Source organism: Perna viridis, chromosome 2 (genome assembly GCF_037379345.1).
Source record: "Perna viridis isolate PV_CMFRI_1.1 ecotype Kerala chromosome 2, ASM3737934v1, whole genome shotgun sequence".
In the NCBI taxonomy this organism is placed as follows: domain Eukaryota; kingdom Metazoa; phylum Mollusca; class Bivalvia; order Mytilida; family Mytilidae; genus Perna; species Perna viridis.
The window spans coordinates 44,738,367-44,756,093 of record NC_142446.1 but is presented as its reverse complement, the minus strand read 5'-3'; the positions used below and the strand labels follow the sequence as shown (position 1 = coordinate 44,756,093).

Below are 17,727 nucleotides of genomic sequence, written 5' to 3'. Positions count from 1 at the left end.
TGTTTTAACAAGGGAAACTGACGTGTTTTTAGGCGTGTTTAATTGTGTAATATTTTCCCCACTGGCCAGATTTAAAAGGGGAGGGTTGTGCTTCAAGTCAGGAATTTCTTGCCTCTGTATGTATTGTTTTGCTTTCACTTTCAGTTTTCTTTTATGTTCATGGAGTAAATAAGGACAATTTTTCGCTGTGCCTGTATATAATGTTTTTGGGTTTGCCCTGTTTTGTGTGGGTTTTCTCGTCAACCACTGAAGACCCATGAGAGCCCTTGAGCTGACATTTTTCATCTAAGTGGGATTGTTGTCTCTTTGACATATTCACCACATCCATTATACTTATATTGTGCTTATGATTAGCATATATTTGTTATATTTGGCATGGAATTGTAAAAAAAAGTTTTGGGAAGAATAATTTCTAATGGAGATTCTGTTAGTAAACATAATCTTATTGGTTTACACCATTGTCGTATATCATGCGATCTGAAAAACATTTATTCGTTTTTTGCTCAAACTTCATGGTTCTTACGTCAAATTTTATTTCCCTTCTTAATTAATATTATATAGCTTCAGACAGGTTTAATGTAATGAAGCGAGGATGTACTTATTTTGCTGCTGGAAGTGAAATAAAAAGTATCCACTGTCATGCGAAGTGACGTAGAAATTGAAGGAAAAAAACAAAGGATATGACGAACAAAAAACCAAATAAAATATGCACTCAAAAAACCTTTAAATAATTAGACAATTAACTAGAAGACTCGACAATCAACTGTTTTACATGAATCAGACGAGGCTTTAAGAAAAAAAAAACATCTGTTTGGTTTGATTAGCTAATGCTTTGTTCTAAATGATACGCGACAAGAAGACAGTGATAAATGAAAAAAAAAATGATGAATACAGAAGCTACATAAATATATAAAAAGTTTTAAGTAATTTCGACCATAATAATTTTAAAGAATTCCGAAAACTGATCAATAAAACAGTTATGAAGTAATTATGAACATGTCCTTGTAACGTATGCGAATAAAGTATTTTTTTACAGAATTTTTACATGGTTTGTAATGACGTAGGTCTCTTTCGGAAACATATGTTGTCATCTCCACTTCTTTTCTGGCTTCTTTTCGGTTATTTTCGGTCGTGGTATTTTTATTGGCGTAATGATATTCCCAGAATCGATCCAACCTTTTAATCGACGGTATGGTAATGAAGGTAGTTTAAGTTTTCGCAATCGTTCTTGTATGATAAGTTCGAAAGACCCGGCACTTGTTTTATTGCTCTTCGCTGTACATTCTCAATTGCATCTATGTGGATTTCTTTTTCAATTGCGGACAAAATACTTGATGTTGTGGTCTGACCAGCTCCTGATATTATAATATAATCATTTTCACAAATTTATTTTTTCCGTTTTTTTTTTCTAAATTTTTCAGATTGTTGAATTTATAGGTTTTGGCATATATGTGTTTTTCAAATGACAGATTGGTATCTATTATTACACCAAAGTCCTTTTCTGTCTCTGCATATTTTATCGGTGGTAAATTATCGTTTAAGGTTTAAACTTTATGGTTTACTTTGGATATTTCCATGCCCACAACTTTGCATTTCTCAGGATGGAACACATACTTGTCGGTACGTACGGCAGTGAGTTGTGGCAAGTCGTTGATAGAAAGGTCAAATACGCTAAGTCCCGGTACTGAGCATTGTGGTACTCCATTCGTTACCTTTTTCTCTATTGAAACTGAACCGATGTTTTCTAGCAAGTAAGAATGCCTTGGTCCAGGTAAAATATTTTCCATATTGTAGTTTATGTAGTAGTCTCAAGTGCAGAACTTTGTCAAAAGCTTTCATGTAGTCACAATAAATAACATCATAAAACACCTTTGTCTAGTATTAAGGTCCATTAATCTTAGACTTGAAGAATTTGAATTAATGTGGAACGACAACTTATAAGTCCAATTTTTTTTTTTATTAAATGACCTATTATTCTCCTTAGGATCTATGGTATTCTCTCTAAAGATGATTCCTTGAGTTTACATATAATTCCCGTCAAACTGACAAGTCTATAGTTTCCAGCGATTTTCTTGTGTCCTTTTTTAAATAGGGTAGTAATATGAGCGCATTTCCAGTCGTTCGGTAGTTGTGCCGTGTCTATAAATGTTTGGAATTTGATTGTGCATGTGACTGTGCTAATTTTCTTCATTACATAAGGGTGATTCCCGTACGGTCCAGGTGATTTTGAAATATTGAATGAGTCTAGTTTCTTCTTTTTATTAAAGGTAGCACATATTACTTATCTATATCCGGCATTTCAGTGTCCGTTTGTTTTCTTTGTAAATACTGATTTGAAAAACGTTGGGGAATGGTTAGTCTTCATTTGATGAACAGGTTGGTATAGGACTGAGATAGCACGGTCTTTTGTGTCTATCTCTTTTCATATTTGACTAAATGAAGGATAATAACAAAACTACCAGACTAACAAATTGTAGGCACTAGTCAAAAGGATGTCAAAAACGAAAGTTCGTATGGTAATGGCAATGTCAAGATCAAATAATAAAATTGTCATCGGTCAATCTAGGTAAAATCAGTAGTCAAAACAGTACAATAAATATAAACAATAAATTAAGTAAATTTAAAAGGAATTTAATAAAATTGCAATTTGCTAATCCAAGAAGACACCAACTTCAAATTACATGATGAAAACATAAATATACATAAATATACAAGTAAAAACTACAGAAAACCAAGTTGTTGACATTATGAAAATCCATCAACTTTAATCTGTTTATCAGGATCAGAATACCTCTCTATGAGATATGGATATCGGAAATAAAATATTTTTGGGGCAGCGTATCATACGTACTTTTTTATAACCGTAGTCCAAAGGCCTTCCTCTCAGACAATGATGACGTATTAACTACCATCCCATATAAATTTCAGACACTGCCTTGGATAAGGTGATTCGTGGTGCAGATAAACCGACGCAACAAACGATGCCTTTTTGGTCTACATATGCTATACTTTTGTATGACAATGGTCTTTTCTGTATTTAGATCTGTACTTTTGATAAAACCACACATTAACTTCCCACTGAAATATCAACCAAATTAAGAACAACTCTTACAATATGCTAATTTCTTGTACAATCTACATCTCAAAAGCGCAACACCTAAATGAAAAACTAAGATAGTTATTGTGGTCGATAACTGATTTTGAATAAGAAATATATATGAATTTGGTGGGTTTTGACATGCATGTATCACCTCCCGTTTGATATTTATAAAGACTGCTCCTTAAGAAGTATAATAGTTGCTTCTGGTGGAATACCTATACAAATGAGAAGCATAAACACCATATGCACGAAGACATGGTTTATTACTGGAATTAATGATTATTACACTGTGTGTCAGCATAATACATAATCTATAAAACAAGATAAAAATAAAATATGTTCTTTTTATGCAATACTCTGTTTATTTTTCCATGAAATTCAAAAGTAAGTAATTGTATATATATTTAACTATACGATGAACTTTATTTTTAAATCTGAACAGAACGTGTCACTTTTAAGTAGAAGTCAAGCTAAGAATCATGCAAAATGTGATATTTGATGTGAAAGCCTATATATTTTCATTTTTGATATTTTGTTTAAATAACTTAAGTAAACAGCCAAAAAAAAAAAACATATGAATTTTCATAGAACCCTTATTCATAAGAGATTTAAATTATACAGAATGTACTGTACGATTCAAAATGAAGGAGACAACTCGGAAAATGACACTAAAATACAGTAGAAATCATTGGATTTTCAATGTGAATTATCTCCTAAGAGATTGGATTGAATGATTATACCATTCATCAAATAGACTTATAAAAGCAACTTAATAACAAGAATAGAAATGTATTGCCTTTTTGGAGGGTGTATCCCAAATTACAGAATTTGTAAATTCTTAGCTGGAGTGTAGTACTACTTAAACATGCATCATTTGCTTATCTAAACATTATCTTTTGACTACATAATTCATATTTTCAAAAAAATGCGAAAATGATTCTTTTCTTTTCCTAAAATACATTCTCTGAAATCATAAGTTGTCGTAGTAAGTTAGAGTAAGGTATTCATTTGATGCTTATATTTTTGTGAGTAAGTCAATTAATTGCTTTATTTCAAATTTCGAAAATCCAAGAAATGTATGCACTTGAAATTAATTTTATATATATTCAAGACGTCTTATTATTATTTATAACTTATGATTATTATTCTCTGATTATTATGACTCACAAATTGCCTGCTTAAAAACGACGATATTTTATCGGTCAGTGTTAAGTTTGTGTTACAATAACCAACTTAACAGATTTGTAACTCTTACTATACATAGAATATGCTCATATTTAAATAATAACACATATGTCATTGTCAAGACAAAATATGTTGAAGAATTATTTGAATATATTTAGCTTATTTTTGTTTCTCTACCAAACCTGATCAACCATAAAGTATATCATTGACCTGGACTATTTTTCCGCTGTACTTATTTGCTTGTAATCTTCTTTTTTTCAAGTTACTTTGAAAATAAGTTTTCATAATGTCGGGTAAGTGTCAAATCAGTCATCAAATATTAGACAGGCCAAGAATGAGTTCTTAGTACCTTTGAATAAGGAAAATACCTTTTTTTTTTCATTTTTCTTTTTGTCATCTTAACTTGTCATTTATTTATAACCTTATAATTTTTGATTACCATAAGTGAAATAGAGGGGCAGTACAAATTCAGGGGGACATGAATGACTTATTCGACTTCCGTTAATGCATATATTTTCCTTAAATTGTTTACCTATTTTGTGTCATATTTATGAAGTATTTGGTCTGATTTAAATACCCTATTGTCTTTATCTCAGTTGTATTAATATTAGGCTAAATCTGTTTAAAACACTTTTTTCAATGTAGATGATTGGTATTTTTTGTAACAATTTTTAATTTTGATATCCATTAATTTTTTTAAAAGCTTTTTTTGATTATTAGTTATATAATTCCATTATGTGGGACACATCTATTGGAAGAAGAGACATTTGAATCACAGAACTACATAGTGAACCTGTATTATTTCAGGAAGTGATTGCGTTACTGTGTACCACCATACAGACAAAACGTCTGCCAAAAATGATAAAATCTGGAAAAATATTACAGTCTACTAATGAAACTAATGATGCCGTGACAGGAATTGGGACGTACGTAACAAGATATGGACCAGATAAGAGTAGATCCGACATTGCGCTAAGCAATCATAATGGCGGGTCGAATTTTTTCAAATCCAAAACTAATGAAGAAAAAAACAGATCTGGCTATCCAAATGAAACTTCCGGAAGACAAAGTTACTGACTACAGTCAAGATTTCAAATGTAAAAGACGCGATGTGTATCTATTCAAAGGGGATATCAACTTGCGAGAAGTATAAGACTTCAAAATAAATGTCCGTAAAACAGGCAGCGACGATTACAAATCACATAGGCTCGATTTTTAAAACATATTCTTAAGTTTTATGGTCGTCATCATGAACTCGTGGATCGTTATGATGTATTCATCTGCACCATGAAAATTGATTTATTCAAACGGGTCATAGTTTTCCTTTCCTCGTTTGTCTACCCCGAACTTGACTCTTTATGAGCAACTCTACGGGTCTTTCTAGAAAAGCAGAGGATGCTTACCCTACCGGTGCACCTGGTCCATGCTGCCAGTTTTTAGTGGAGTCCGAGTTGCTCATTTGCTTTTGTTACTTTGTATGTATGATTTTAGTTACTTTATGTTCTTTGTTGTGTATATTTGTTTTCAATGTCTGGTATTTGTCCCTGGATTGCATTCTTTTGATTACCGCTATAACCTAGGTTCCCTTGATTACTCTAGCAAATAATATTACAATCATATGCTAACCAGTGAGGTTTTGCATTTTTGAACCGAATGAAAGTTAAAAAAAACATGCTTTATAATTGCTGCATTATAACATGGTTCTTTGTTCTATGTCATATGTAATTTTTTTAACTTAACTTTTATTTAGTTTTTTTTTATTCCTGTGCTTGTTTACTCTGAAATTTCTTAATTAAAGATACATTTCCTCTCCTACAAATCAAAATGAACGGCATGAAAAGCTCAAAGCTGAAAGAAGGCTAACAGTCTAATTGTAAACTGTGTTCTATATTTTCCTCTTAATTCAATTAAAATAAAGCAATATATTTGTATGTCTACTATTATGATTAAGGTTGTAAATTATACCATGTCAGAAATATGCACCAAAAATGACACGAAAACAAACATTTTCCTGCATTACTGAAACTATGTGGAATTGATTCAAAATGAACCACAAACACAAAAGATAGGCTTAAATTATTTTTGATGTTAGGGATTAACCTGCCTCAAAAAGGGTCCAGAAGCAGGCATTTTTCTGGTGGCCTGACTAAAACTGGATCTCATCAAAACTATACTAATATGTGTCTCACCTCAAAAGAAAGAGTAGATTGATATTTTGAGTTGTGATTTGAACAGTTTATTTTTTAAATAAAGAACCAGACAAAAACACTCTCTTGATGTCTATGGATCTTTTTTGAAATAATTGACTTGCAAATTCTCATACCTTACGGATGACTGGGTTCAATTTTTATGGTTGTTCCTTTAAATGTTTCAGAATTAGGACCCAAAAGGGGCGAACAATCTCAGTGAATGAATCTATTTAAAATCAAATTACAAGATTTTCAACCACAAAATAAAAAAAAAAGTTCTAATGATTTAGAGTAATTGCTCTAAGTCTTTTAAAAAAGGGGGACAGCAAAGAACATTTTCTACAAATGAATAGAAGTTTAATTACTATTATTTCATTTTGATATTTTCAAAAGCTTTCGGACTGTATCAAGTTCAGACAACGTTTTCTATCGCGCTATGGTGCTTACGGTTAGACTCCTGGAATCCTGGATTAGGGTTATGTTGCTACAAGATTGAAGTCATCACTACAGAAGTTTTATGGTGGTCATCACGAACAAGTAGATCGTTACGATATATGTATCTGCACCATGAAATCTGGTTTGTTGAACGTGTCATAGATTTCGTTTCCTCTTTCGTATACCCCGGACCTGACTGTTTATGAGCAAATCAGAGCGTGTTTCTAGAAAAGCACCTGGCCCATACTCCCAGTTTTTAGTGGAGTCCGAGATGCTTAGTTATTTTATGTTTTTTTGTTTTGCTTGTCTTTTTCCATATCAGGTCTTTGTCCCTGGATTACATTATTTTGATTTCGGCCAGAATCTTGGTTCCATGGTAACTATTTATACAGATTTATTTTGATTTTTAACAGAACCCCAAATTTTTAATTGTTCTCCAGATATGTGGTATGGTTCTTACCCTTTATGTTATGATGTAAAATGATTTTTTCTTGTGATGGAATGTTGTACCAGAAACCATTTTGGTAATTTATTGTTTAAAAAATGTGATCAATCATCTAATCTAAAATATTTTAGATCGATGGTAAAGGAAAACTATTGACCAAACTTTACGACAAACATGATGACTTTTCATTCAGAATTGTCAACTTTCCTTTCGTCTGTGGCAACATTCCTTCGGCTCCTGCGTATGGAGTGTTCATATCACAACTCATACGTTATGCCAGAGCTTGCCGAAACTACGCAGACTTTTTGTATCGCGCTAGAAGTCTAACAAATAGGCTTTTGGAACAGGGTTATGTTGTTACAAGATTGAAGTCATCACTACAGAAGTTTTATGGTCGTCATCATGAACTCGTGGATCGTTATAATGTATCCATCAGCACCATGAAAACTGATTTATTCAATGGGTCATAGTTTACCTTTCCTCGTTTGTCTACCCCGAACTTGACTTTTTATGAGCAACTCGGCGGGTGCTTCTAGAAAAGCAGAGGACGCTTACCCTACCGGTGCACCTGGTCCATGGTGCCAGTTTTTAGTGGAGTCCGAGTTGCTCATTTGCTTTTGTTACTTTGTATGTATGATTTTAGTTACTTTATGTTCTTTGTTGTGTGTGTCTGTTTTCCATGTCTGGCCTTTGTCCCTGGATTACATTCTTTTGATTACCGCTATAACCTAGTTCCCTTGATTACTCTTTTAAACAGTCATCCGAAGTAACTACGAAATTCTCAAATTGAAGACAAATCAAACTTGAATGATGGAGCCTGCGGTTATCCATAATAACTGTATCTCCTGGTCTAAGAATTAGTTTACCACGCAAACCCTCATCAAAAACATTCGTAAAGAAATTCAAAAGGTGTAAACTATTAGAAGGTCCCTCAACTAAATCGAAATAGTCAAGCCCTGTTCTACCATGCTAGTTGAGTCTAAATGTTGCATTAGATGCATAACGTTGCATCACAACAGCTGGAGTCCCAAGTAATGAATTAACATATCTCCTGTTTCCTGCAGTTTTCATGAACACTTTCATCAAAGAAATGCAAATTAAAAGAGTTGATTGTGGAAATGGTGTTTATAAATTATCAAAACTTGTTTCAACTGCAATTGTTTGAGACTCTTTAGCTGTAGCTTTAATCCATTTTCGAGTAAGGAATAAGTCACTTTTTAAAGCCTTGCAAATTGATAACTGTTTTGAACAGCTATCAACAGTACACATTTCTAAATTAATAAGTCTTTTTTGTATCTTATGTAGATGAATTTGTTGGTTGTCTTTCTTTTTAAAATGAGATGCATTCAATGACTTCATTAGTCATGATAGGTCTATCACATAGTTTTGGCTTTGGCTTTATATCATAAGTATTTTTACACAGTTCAAACTAAATCCAGTTTGTTGCATTATATCTATTATTATTGCACCATTTTTATTTAAATGCCTTAATCTCATTTAAATTTTAAACAGCTCTTATTTTATTCTATTTTTTTCACGAGCAAGGGAAAATCATCTCTTTGAACAAAATGAGAGTAATTGTTTTTCAAATGAACCAAACTGGCCATACAAAATGACATTTGTTAATTGACATATTGAAGTCAGTATGACAACAAAAAATGAAAATATTAAAATGAATACTTTAAAATGCTTTATCATCCCTTTAGAAAAAGAATAATTAATTTAGTCCTAAAGCAAGGACATAGATGGTCTTAGCTATGCTTCTCAGTTTCATTTTTTAATTCACTGGTTTAGGATTAAAAAAGGATTTATCTATCACTGAATTTTCAGGACAACTTGGTCCAGAATTCATGAAGTGTAAAATGTGTTTATTGAAAATGAGTTTAAAGACAGTAGTTTTTTGAAGGCCATGGATATAAGTTTATACTTAGATAACCCTCTTCATTTGGGTCATACAAGAAAAATTCAACTTGCCCTTAAAACTTTGATCAGTGCAGGTACCAGTAAAAATTCAATTTTTCAAGAGCCTAAAATGTGATGCAAAAGAAAAGTTGTGCTCTAGACCCAAGACACAAAGCAGATGGGAATAGGGGAAATAAAGCATGCAAGTTCCCTGCCTGTGCTAATTGGAAAGATTGTGGTAAAAAAGAATATAAAAAGGAACTAAAGCAAATTGAAAAAGAAATTAAAGCACTAATTAAAGAAATAAAAGAAATTGAATTAGAGATAAACCAGGCCCAAAACTTCAATGTAAGATTATCATGTTATTTCATTCATGTGATAAAGGAAAGACTTAGAAAAACTGATAGAAAAAATATGTAAACAGTAATGTTTTAATGAGAGATACTATAGCTCTTAAGGAATTCTATATGTGACAGTCTAGAGTCAAATTGTTAGATCAACCAACGGTCCCTTAAAATCATGAGGTAAATTTTCAAGGGTGAATGATTAACCTGTAATTAGGTCACCTTGCCACCCTCTATTTTAACAAATGGTATGGGTCAGTATTTTAACTCTCTAGATTGTACTGTAGTAATAACTTGAGTGATTAACTGTAATTAGGTCACCTTGCCACCCTCTATTTTAACAAATGGTATGGGTCAGTATTTTAACTCTCTAGATTGTACTGTAGTAATAACTTGAGTGATTAACTGTAATTAGGTCACCTTGCCACCCTCTATTTTAACAAATGGTATGGGTCAGTATTTTAACTCTCTAGATTGTACTGTAGTAATACCTTGAGTGATTAACTGTAATTGCTTAAAATAAAATAATGCAATAGCTATAGGTCAACCCAAAAACATTTCCAACTATACTGTAATTTGACTAGGGCTAACTATTTAATTGGTACAAACAACCACCTCTTGAATTAACTTTTTAAAGCTTTTTTTGTGGTATGGCAACTTCTGTTGCAATTTCATAGACATTATATTTATTTTTAAAGAGTAATCAAGGGAACCAAGGTTATAGCGGTAATCAAAAGAATGTAATCCAGGGACAAAGACCAGACATGGAAAACAGACACACACAACAAAGAACATAGAGTAACTAAAATCATACATACAAAGTAACAAAAGCAAATGAGCATGGACCAGGTGCACCGGTAGGGTAAGCGCCCTCTGCTTTTCTAGAAACACCCGCCGAGTTGCTCATAAAACGTCAAGTCAGGGGTAGACGAAAGAGGTAAGGAAAACTATGACACATTGAATAAATCAGTTTTCATAGCGCAGATGGATACACCGTATTGATCCACGAGTTCATGATGACGGCCATAAATTTTTTGTAGTGATGACTTCAATTTTGTAGCAACATAACCCTGCTCCAGAAGCCTATTTGTTAGACTTCTAGCGCGTTACAAAAAGTCTGCGTAGTTTTGGCAAGCTCTGGCATAACGTATGAGTTCTGATATGAACATGCAGGCGCTGAAGGAATGTTGCCACAGATGAAAGGAGAGTTGACAATTTTGAATGAACGTTTGTCGTAAAGTTTGGTCAATAGTTTTCCTTTACCATCGATTGCTATGTGTAGGTCAAGATATGAGGCCAACTTCAAAGTTTCTGTAGTATCCTTTATCTCAAGTTCTTTGGGGTAGATGCGATGTATCAACTCCCGAAATTAGGATTGTTTAAAGATAATACGTCATCTATATAGCGGAAACTGAGATTAAAGGATCTAGCTAAACGATATTCTTTCTTTCGGATCAGATCAGCTATAAAGTCAGCCTCATAAGAATGAAGGAATAGGTCAGCATGTAGAGGAGCACAATTTGTTCCCATTGGAATGCCGACCGTTTGTTGAAAAACGCGTCCACCACACTGGACAAATATGTTGTCGATTAAAAGTTCCAGCATTTTGTAAACATCTTCTTCTGTATATTTGGAAGATGATTTGGAATTTTTTCTTACAAAGTATGAGGAATCTCTACCAAGAACTATATATTTGTATCTAGGTGTACCATCTTGAAAAAAACAACAATGCATAATGTTTTTAAGTCGGGATTTTAACTGAGTATGTGGAATAGAAGTATACAGAATTGAAAAATCATAGGTTTTAATGCTATTATATTCTGATAATAGTCTTGAACTGATTGTCTCCAAAAGATCTTTCGAATTTTTCAGGATCCACATTGATTTAATACCACTACGGGAGTAACAAGTGTTGTAGTAGGACTGCAAACCCTCTTTGCAGCTGTGAGTATAGAAATTAAAAGTTGTGAAAGAGGTTTAGTGGTACATTTTGCAGATCCAGCTATGTAACTTTGACTGTATGGATTAGTTCTTACAATACCAACTGGTCAGTTTAAATGTCCCGGTAGATTTGTCAAACAATTGAATTGTTAACCAGATTGGTAACAAAAGACTGTCATGGTTGTTGGAAAGTCACTGTAAAAAAAATTCTGGTTTAGTTGGAGTGGCTAATGCCAGGTCCTAAATAATACAGGACAGGGAGACAATGATTAAAGGAGAAAAACTGTCCTAACAATAAAGACAGCTACTATAAAATTATAAAAAAAAATTATCACTGTAACGTAAGCAATCTCGCAAATAAACTACTAAGTGATTACGGAGGATGAAACGTTAGGACATTTGATGAAAAGATCCGGTGTTTAGATGAAAGCTGACATTGCAGGGCCCCTAGTGTTCTTTATCTCAAGTAATATTTGACTAAAAGGTTATAACAGCATAATTTACCATCTACTATAGAGCAAGCAAATCATTGAACAAATTTCAATATTTGGTCTTTTTTTTTTCATTAAATTCTCATAATAAGAGAATCGTTATTTTAAGAAGTGAATATTGAATAAACAAAACGTACCACTTTACAAATATTTCTGTTGGAAACATGTCATGATTGTTTATTTAATAAAAGTCTATTGGTTACATAACGTATCATTTTAAGAGATGGGAAAGTACTACTTTTCATTTCCAAGAACAAATCCTCTTAAATCATAAATTTCAGTAAAATTGCCACTCACAGTTAAGGTATTCATTTGGTAGGTATGTTTTTTTGTTACTTAGTCAATCAAGTTTAATTTTTAATGTAATAAATTTAAGAAATATATGTATTTGAAATTAATTTTACAAGACGTTTTTTTTATAACTGATTTATTATTATTTTCTGTTACATTCATCAAGCATCTACTATTTGTGAGGTTTTTCATATAACTTTGCATCCTGCACATAATTTCCGTTGCATTTGACCAATGATTCTGCCGGTTTTAGCTGGTAGCAATTTAATGCTGCCCATTGAGGTTGAATTTACCGAATACAATTAACCGTAATAGAAGCGAGAGTTTCAGTGCGCTATAGACCTGGTTTAAACCACCTTTCATTTATTTTGAAACGCCTGTACCAAGTCACGATTGCGATGGTTTCCAATTCATTCGTTTTTGCTGAGAGCAAATAATAAGAAAAATGAAAAGCAATATTTATAAAGGAATCTTACAGTTAAAATTTATTGTCAATGGAAACATTTTGTGTTGAAATTTTCAGATTTCTCGTTTAGTAGATCAAAAATATCCAGAATATTGGAAATCATGTTGATTTGAAATTGTCTGAATATAAAATGAAGCTATATTTGTCTTTCATTCCATACATTATGTCAATTGTAATCATTCTATTAGTCAACAGATATCAAATTGAAGCGTCTGGTTTTTAGAATTAATGTACCACTTGCTCTATAATCTTCAATATTCTTTTGCGCTAAGCACAGGATTATGTTTATTGTAATGTACAAAGGTAATTAAAGTCATGCCTAATTAGAAATTGTTTAAAAAAATATTTTCTCCACGTCCATAAAATTTATTTTAAATCATTTACCTGTATCTAATTGTTAAATGTTCACAAATAAAAAAGTATATAAATGTAATGGTAATAAAACTTATATGTATTAAAAAAAAATTGATGCACTTGCCTACAAATTAAACGTGGTGATTTTTTTCCGACGCAGTCGGTATAGGTTCGCTTTTTATCCCTTGACCTTAAAGACGCTCATGTGTGGAAACGCAAGTCGCCTGATCGCACATCTGTTTCCCGATCGGCCAAATACTGATAACTTAGTGGCGTTCGAAAAAAACTGTATCGAAATTGTGTGCCATGTGTTATTTTCTTGAATGAAATGTAGAAAATTATTAGTAAAAATAACAAAATTTTACTGCGTCGGCCATCTTTTTTTTTTTTAAAGTTTCACAATATGACATAATGGAAACTTAAAGTATTAAAGATTTAAAGCACTTGTCTACATTGAAACTGCTGACTTTGCACCATTAAAATAGCATCTCAAAATGGATCTTTCTAGCATTCAGCATGGTCTTGTAAAAGGACACATTCTAAAAGAAATTTATATTAAAATCATACAATATTCCCAAATATTGCCTCCTTAATTGTTACTCTCAAATGGCACATTTTGATATTTTCCCCCTTAAATGCCTGAATTAGGCTTCTCAAAATACCCAGATAAACCTCTGTGTAAAGACCCGACGCAATGTAATTGCAAGTATTTGAAAAGTAATTAGTAATTGCATACATGTGAAAATACAAATTACAAATGTAAGAGTAATCAAGGGAGCCAAGGTTATAGCGGTAATCAAAAGAATGTAATCCAGTGATAAAGACCAGACATGGAAAACAGAAATACACAACAAAGAACATAAAGCAACTAAAATCATACATACAAAGTAACAAAAGCAAATGAGCAACTCGGACTCCACTAAAAACTGGCAGCATGGACCAGGTGCACCGGTTGGGTAAGCATCCTCTGCTTTTCTAGAAAACCCGCCGAGTTGCTCATAAAAAGTCAAGTCCGGGGTAGACAAACGAGGAAAGACAAACTATGACCCATTGAATATATCAGTTTTCATGGTGCAGATGGATACACCATAACGATCCGCGAGTTCTTGATGACGACCATAAAACGTTTGTAGTGATGACTTCAATCTTGTAACAACATAACCCTGTTCCAAAAGCCTATTAGAGTTCTAGCGCGATACAAAAAGTCCGCGTAGTATCTCTGGCATAACGTATCAGTTGTGATATGAACATTCCATACGCAGGTGCCGAAGGGATGTTGCCACAGATGAAAGGAAAGTTGACAATTCTGAATGAAAAGTCATCACATTTGTCGTAAAGTTTGGTCAATAGTTTTCCTTTACCATCGATTTCTAAGTGTATGCTGACTTCACAGTGTCTGTCGTATCCTTTATCTCAAGTTCTTTTGGGTAGATGCGATGTATCAAATTTCCCGAAATTAGGATTGTTTAAAGATAATACTTCATCTATATAGCGGAAACTGAGATTGAAGGATCTAGCCAAACGATATTCTTTCTTTCTGATCAGACCAGTCATAAAGTCAGCCTCATTAAAGTGAAGAAATAGGTCAGCAAGTAAAGGAGAATAATTTGTTCCCATTGGAATGCCGACCGTTTGTTGAAAAACACGTCCACCACACTGGACAAATATGTTGTGGATTAAAAATTTTATAAACATCTTCCTCTGTATATTTGGAAGATGATTTGGAATTATTTCTTACAAAGTATGAGGAATCTCTACCAAGAACTATATATATTTATATCTAGGTGTACCATCTTTTTTGGAAAAAAAACGATGTATAATGTTTTTAACTGAGTATGGGGAATAGAAGTCATAGGTTTTAATGCTATTATATTCAAACTTGTAAATTTGCAAATAAGTAAATTTCAATACATGCAGTGTTTTTTAAATTACCTAAAAAATTACCTAAAAAAGTAGGAATTAATTACAGCTTATTACAATTACATTTTCAATTATCCCAGGTCTGTTATGAGTACACCTGACTGCAAAATGCATATTAAGTGTTCAATTTTAACCGGTCTAATTATTGTAATCCATCCTTCCAGTATTCACCTCATAAAACGAATTAATCACGATGCCACAACAGCAATCATCCACCGTTGTAGTAACAAGTTCAAATACAGTAGAGAAACGTGAAAGGTATAGTATAACAAATTATCATATAGATGAAAAATAAACATCCTACACAATAATCTCACCTTGAAAAGGGGAATTTGTGTTTGTAATTTTGCCATACAATCTTTTATGTAACAAATATTTTAAAACATATTATATTTGCATGCTAATCAATGTTAGTTAATTGAAAATATATGTGTCTGTGGATTTCCAAAATGACAGAGAAGAATAATCTTGTAATTGGTATGATCTACCATCAGATGTCACGAATAAAAAAGAAGAAGTTATAGGTGACCGGAAAAGGCATACTTCTTTAAAAAATTATACCAAAAAGCTATTTCAAATCATTCACAGAGTGAGTTAACACTTATTACTGTACTACTAATGCAAAATAACCAAGTCATCTAAACGAGAAAATCAACTGGAGAGCATGTTTGAAATGATACGTATTTTTTAATTTTTTTCATAAGAAATGAATAATAATGCCATAATAAATGAAATAGACAGAATGAATTTAATTGAAAAACATTTATCATCACTGTATTAACGAAAAATTACGTATAAGATAATATGATTTAAGGCTTTGCCTATGATAAACGGGGCTTATTCTATGTTTACGGTGCACCACCATGTTGCTAGGGTAGGTAAAATCAAGACAAAAAGACATTAGAAGGTGCATACTTCTGGTCTTTTCTAGTCTTTATTTCTACCCAACACATGTTGCTATGGGCGAAGTCTCATTCGGTAAAGAGAATGTGTGAGAGTTTCATCTAGGAACGCTTAATATATTTTTACACAGTCAACAATTATCATTAAATAAATGAATAAATATAAAAATTGTTTCCATCGACGTATTTCAAGATAAAATAGACCCTCTGAACTAACTCCTGTGTCGACAATTTTCGACTTCCGTCAGAATATTTTTCAGTCATTCATAGTCTTACATTCTACATATAAAAGACGTCCTTCACGACGTTCCGTCCATATTAGTTATTAGTCAAATTTGTTTCTTAGTACAAACTTGATATATGAACGTGTTGATACCAAAACCAAATCCGAAATGTTTTCCTATGCTGCAAGAACAAAATTAACTTAATATTTGTTAAAAAGTGTGAAGGCTGATTAAACCCACAATTTTGATCGGAAATGCCTGTATATAGTCAAGACCATAGCGTTTGTTTCCGCTCTGTCGTCATATTGCCATTTGTTATTCAGATTTTTACATTTGCCTGGAGTATTTGCCTATTAGTGCGGCACTTTAACTTTTTACAAAATAGTCATGTTATTTATTATCGTTGTTATTACAGGTTTGCTGATAAAATATGTTTGAATATAGTTATATCTCTGTTTTGCCCTTTTTGGCCAATTATTTGGTGTTGTATGGTAAGTTTACTTTAGAAGGTATTGCTTTTTTTTCTATTTTTGAAAAAAAAGGAAATTTATAAATAATATGAAAGGAGAAAAAAAATTGAGAAAACAGATGATAATGACAAGAATGGTTGAGAAGATGAGTGTTTGGGTTAACTTTTTATCAGTTGACAATCATAATCATCTAGGTTTTGTGCCCCATGGTTTAAACCTTATTATACCTGCAAACATTTCTATACTACACAAGTTTAAATTTAAATCATAGGATGTTGCATACAATAAAAATCAAGGAAGCCAAGATTCGAGCGATAATCAAGAGAATATATTCTAGAGATTAAGATTAGACAGGGAAATTTGACACACACACACACAAACACACACACACGCCAATTTTTTTTTAAAAACTAAAATAGCCTAAATATCACTTTAAAAAAAAGTAAATGATAACCTGGACTCAACTAAAAAACTGGGGTAAGCGTCCTCTGCTTTTCTAGAAATACCCACCGAGTATAGAAAAGCAGAGGAGTTGGTCATAAAATGTCACGTACGGGTAGACAAAAGAGGAAAGGAAGACTATGACACGGTGAACAAATCGGTTCAAATACACCAGATGTCGACTATAAAGTTGTGTTATTTTGTTTCAGTGTTGTTGTGAAAAATGATTTCATTGTGGCAACTACGACCAAAGCTCAAGGGATAACAGCGGATCGCCATTTTAAAGTCTTAATTCATATTCTCTGTGTACTGTTCTTGTTGTGATTCTATGGTCAAAACATTGAGTACTTGTTTACATTTTGTATTATTTTAGATCTGATTCATTTTCTATTAAAACCTTTCAATAAAAAATAGTTTTTATTAATCATGAATTACCGTCTTTAGCGTTACTTCCAGATATGTCTTGAAATGTTTGAATGCAAGTATTTTGCCAATTATAATTAAAATTGTGAATTGTTGATTGTTATATCTTGATTTAGAAAAGAAGGTTTTTTCTGGTTTGGAGAAGTAATCAAGGAAACCAAGATTCTAGCAGAAATCAAAAGATTGTAATCCAGGGACAAAGAC

General features: G+C 32.4%; 1 long non-coding RNA gene across 1 annotated transcript; it reads left to right on the top strand.

Moving 5' to 3' along the window:
• The first annotated feature begins 15,155 nt into the window (after nt 1–15,155).
• Nucleotides 15,156–17,503, top strand: LOC148625286 (uncharacterized). The gene is made up of 3 exons (XR_015919895.1): nt 15,156–15,321; nt 16,605–16,680; nt 17,310–17,503. It is a non-coding gene; the product is annotated as an uncharacterized LOC148625286 (long non-coding RNA).
• The last annotated feature ends 224 nt before the right edge of the window (nt 17,504–17,727 follow it).